The following is a 4,939-nucleotide window of genomic DNA, read 5'->3' as shown; positions in this document are numbered from 1 at the left end:
AAAAGCAAATTTTGAAAGGATAAAATTGTTTTTAAGTAATTGTGTTCCAGAAAAGAGTTCAAGAATACTTGCAGGGATAAAATATATCCAGCACCCAGCAAGTTAAAATTTACAATAACCCATACTGAGGGAAAAAAAATCGTCAATCTAAACCAACTAAAATAGACATAGGTGTTAGAATTATGAGACAAGGGGCAGCTGGGTGGTGCAATCAGTTAAGCAACCTACTCCTGGTTTCTGTTCAGGTTGTGATTTTAGGGTCATGGGATGGAGCCCCCCTGTTGGGCTCCTTGCTCAGTATGGAGCCTACTTGAGATTCTCTCCCTCTCCCTCTGCCCCTCCTGCACCTATTTTCCTTCTCTCTCTAAAATAAATAAATAAATATTTAAAAAAAGAATTATGAGATGAAAGACATTTAAAGAGTTGTTTTAATTGTACCCCATATGTTCAAAAAGTAGAGACATAGAAAATTAAAAAGGACTCAAATAAAGCTTCTAAAGATAAAAGCTACAATGTCAGAGATAAAAAATACACTGCGTGGGATTAATGGCAGATTTGACATTATAGAAGAAAAGTTTAGGAAAATTGAAGCCATGGCAATGAAAACTATGCAAAAGGAGACAAAGGAAGAAAAGAAATTAAAAATAATGAAAATAGAGTTACTGAGCGGTGGAATGATTTCAAGTGGTCTAATTTACCTGAAGTAGAAGGTCTAATTTATCTAAACATAGTAGAACTGAAAAAAATAGAAAAAAATAACAGACAAAATTTTCTAAGTTTGTTGACAACTGTAAACCCCAAGATCCATAAGCACAACAAACTCCAAGCACAAGAACTTTTAAGAAAACCACAGCTGTGTACAACATAATCCAATTGCTTAAAACCAGCGATAAGGAAAACAGTTTAAACATGGTGGGAGGAAAGAGACATAGAATCCACAACAGTACAAATAGAACAATGACACAGACTTCTCATTGAGAATGCAGAGAGGACAAAGGAGAAACATAGATGAAGGCCGAAGTGAAGAATGCAGACGCAATGTCAACAGTCAACAACTTGCAGGTGATTTTAAAACCATGGGATGTAGGGAGGGAGTGAAGAAACATGAGAAGAAAGTCAAGACAGGGAAAGAATGAGTAAGTATTAACATAAAAAGGCCAGCATTAAAGAAGTGAAATTGGGGGCACCTGGGTGGCTCAGTGGTTGAACATCTATCTGCCTTTGGCTCAGGTCATGATTTCGGAGTCCTGGGATCAAGTCCTGCATCAGATATCCCAGAGGGAGACTGCCTCTCTCTGTGTGTCTCTCATGAATAAATAAAATAAAATCTCAAAAAAAAGTGAAATTGTTGTGAAACTCTATGAGGCTGACCTTTGGAGAACTAACCACCTTCTACTTTTGTATGTGGGCGAGAAAGCTAAATGATTCATAATAGAACTTAAGTCCAAGTAAGACATACTGGTATGGGAGCAATTTGCAATTATTTGGGGGACAGAATTTCACTAATACCTTTATTTTCATGCTCAGAGGAGACACACTAGGTGGTCTTTGCTGTTTGGGCCATTGCTAAAGAGGATATTTTCCTTTTGTTTTTTCCTCTCTCATATTTTGAGCAGGTCTACTGAGGCCACTGACGTTGTTATTTGACATTATTCCTAAAAATTCCTAAATTAATCCACTCCATTCAAAGATAAGTTTTGTTGTTTTGCTTAAGATACTTTGGAATTTGTGGGGCGCCTGGGTGGCTCAGTCATTTGAGTGGCTGACTCTTGCTTTTCCCTCAGGTCATGATCTCAGGGTCATGGGATCGAACCCTGCCTTGGGCTCCATGCTCAGTGGAGAATCTGCTTGAGGATTCCCTCTCTCCTCCTCCCTCTGGCCTTTCCATGCTTGGCTCTCTCTGTCTCTCTCTCTCTGTCTCTCTCTCTCTCATGAATAAATAAATGAATCTCTTTTAAGAAGGTTAATTTGGAATTTGTTTCGAGAATAGTATAATGATGAATAGTGTGACCTAGAGGTAAATTCTGCAAGGAAAAACAATTGAGGAAAAATATGCAAGCATATTATGATTGTCACTGGGCTGTGGGAAGCTGAAAAAGAGAAGGGAGAGGGAGAGGGGAGAAAAGAGAGAGCGGCCTGGTGGGCACCACAAAGCCATTCTTTACACCCCATAATTGACACAGGAACTAAGCAGGAAGCTAGAGTCCGTGAGTCCTGGTTTGCTCTGTGCCTCAAAGAGATAAAAAAAAATCTATGGGGTAGAAGAAAAGGAAAGATGATTTTAAATATATCAGACACTTATTTTCAAATTTGTAAATAGGAATATGTTATTTAAAACTATTCTGCATAGTGACTGAAGTCAAAACAGAAGCTTAACTGTATTCTCTATTCACTTTCTCAGTGTCCTTAATGATAGTTTTGTTTTCTGAAATTATACTATTCTTCTCTAATTTGTCTGACAATAGACATGTTTTATAGCATATTTTTAACTATTCCATCACTAGGCAATTCTACCAAGGCATAATTTGAAAGCAAAGCAATTATATCATTTTGCCTGTGATCAGTTTATGCTTTTCTCTTTTCTTTCTTTGTCTTATATTCTATTTCTGTCTTTATTCCCCCTCAACATCTCTCTCCCTCCCTCTCCTCTCTTTCCCTCTTTTCTCCCCTTTCTCTCCTACCTCCCTGTCTTAATTTTACAGTGAAAAGAAAATAATTTATGTGGCATTAGAGGCAAAATAGCCTCTTATTTTGCAAGAGGATGCAGAAGGGAAAGAAAACAGGGCTAGCAAGCACCCATTACATTATGTGAGCGTAACCAGTCATTTTCCTCTCCCTTATAGGTGGCAAACACAACCAGAATTGTAGAGAATATGATACACTTACAAAAAAGAGTACCTGTGAGAAGAGTTAAAAAGACATATCATCATCATCATCATCATCATCATCATCATCATCATCATTAGATTCTTCAGTGGTAATTCCCTAGGACAAAGAGGAAATTCCACTTTTTTTAAAACTTTGAATATATCACCAGCATTAAGCTATTTTAGAAAGCCATGGTTGAGCCCTTAGTCTTAAAAAAGTGATCCATCTTAAACTGAGTCAAGTTCATGCATTTGACAGCAGTGGCTGGTCCCCCTGCTGGCCCCATTTCAAGTGGACTAGTGATTCAAAAGCAGAGACTCCTCAAGTTGAGAGAACTTTGAAACTTATCTATTCCAACCCTCTAACCAATTCAAGAATCCATTGTATAACAACCCTGGTAAATGCTAATGCCATCTTCATTTCAACTGCTCTAAGGAGAGGAGCCTTACCACCTCGGTAATAGCATGTTTAAGTTTTTTAGAAGATGTTAGTTGTAGAAATGTCTTTTTTTATTGAACTAAAATCTAACTTCTTGTAGCTTCTATTCTCAGATAAAAAAGACAAAAACATAGCCTCAGCACTGGTCTTTCTGCTCTGGGATCTGTTCTCAATTTCTTAGTTCAGATAAATGATCTAGTCAGCATTAGAAAGTCAAGACAGACATCCCAGGATAGTGTGGAAGCATAAGAACACCTAGATCAAAGAACAGGATTCAGGACACTTTAAGGTCTTGGATAGTATAGAACCATAGTTAGGGTGACCATATAATTTACCATCTAAATCAGAATACTTTTGAAAGTGCAGGAGGTGTTATTAACAATCATTTTGGGACAACAGGCCTGAACTAGTACTTTTCAGAATACAGAAAGATTTTAATCAAGTTCAGAAAAATCACCCTGGGACAGAAACAATTCTGAGTTCACTAAAACATTCAGTTTTCCTCCTGGGCACAAAGAAAGATTTTATTCACCACCACCAATTGCTACACACACACACACACAGTTGGAGATAAATAAATTGAGTCACAATCTATAGATAGATCTAGATAGATTGAATTATGGCTCTGAGTTACCAGCAAGTTAATGTGGGTAGAAGTGATGTGCTCTGTTTTAGACACAGCCATAGAACGTATGTCATTTTAGAATGGTTCCGAATGACTCCTTGATGGTGGAAACATACAGTGGAAGGAGCCTGAATCCTGAGATTAATGCTTGGAGGAGAACCACCTAGAAGTATCACTGACCAGAAATATCCTCATGAGACTGTGTGAATAGAAAATAAATCTTTGTTGCATTATGGTTCTGAGAGTTTGAGGTTGTTTGTTATTCCAGTTAGTCTACCCTGAGTAACACAGCTGCAAATCATGGAAATAACAACGTCAAGGATTACATAGCCAGTTTCAAAAAAACCTATGTCTCAGGGTTTATCCTTAGAAAAATGTAATGGGTGCACTACTCAATGATTTCCTAAAATGTCTGTACCAGAATTATTTATTATAATATGAAATTTCAAACAACCTCAATGTCCAACAATAAGCATTGGTTTAAAAATATGGTACATTTCTAAGATGAAATATGACATAGACGGTAAAATGACATGAGAAAATATTCACACACATTTTTACAAGTTTAGGCTATAGAATGCCTTATAATTAAACCTATCCATGGAAAAACTATTGTAAATATATAGTGATTCATGTAAGTATATGTAAAAATGTCATGAGGGATTACTGTCGGTGATGGACTTTGATGAAAATTTTATCTTTTCTTCAAAGAGTTATTTATTTAGTTGAGAGAGAGAGATAATGAATGGGAGGAGGAGAAGAGAGAGAGAGAATCTCAAGCAGATTCCACACTGAGCATGGGGCCAGTGCCAAGCTGGATTTCATGACCCTGAGATCATGACCTGAGCAGAAACCAAAAGTCTGATGCCCAATTGACTGTGACACCCAGATGCCCTGTGAATTTTATCTTCTTTACTATCTGGGTTTTTCAGTATTAAAAATTGTAGACATACACACACATATAATATCTGTAATTAGAAATTTTAAAGAGTCTCACAAGCAACAGCT

General features: G+C 37.1%; 1 long non-coding RNA gene across 1 annotated transcript; it reads left to right on the top strand.

The window, feature by feature from the left end:
- The first annotated feature begins 995 nt into the window (after positions 1–995).
- LOC111098912 lies at positions 996–4,208 on the top strand. Its single transcript, XR_005369993.1, has 3 exons — positions 996–1,136; positions 2,844–3,324; positions 4,011–4,208. It is a non-coding gene; the product is annotated as an uncharacterized LOC111098912 (long non-coding RNA).
- Positions 4,209–4,939: the final 731 nt, after the last annotated feature.

The sequence above is a fragment of the Canis lupus genome, chromosome 15 (genome assembly GCF_011100685.1).
Source record: "Canis lupus familiaris isolate Mischka breed German Shepherd chromosome 15, alternate assembly UU_Cfam_GSD_1.0, whole genome shotgun sequence".
In the NCBI taxonomy this organism is placed as follows: Eukaryota; Metazoa; Chordata; class Mammalia; order Carnivora; family Canidae; genus Canis; species Canis lupus.
Note: the sequence above shows the minus strand (reverse complement) of the source record. Positions and strands in the feature narration are given on the sequence as shown.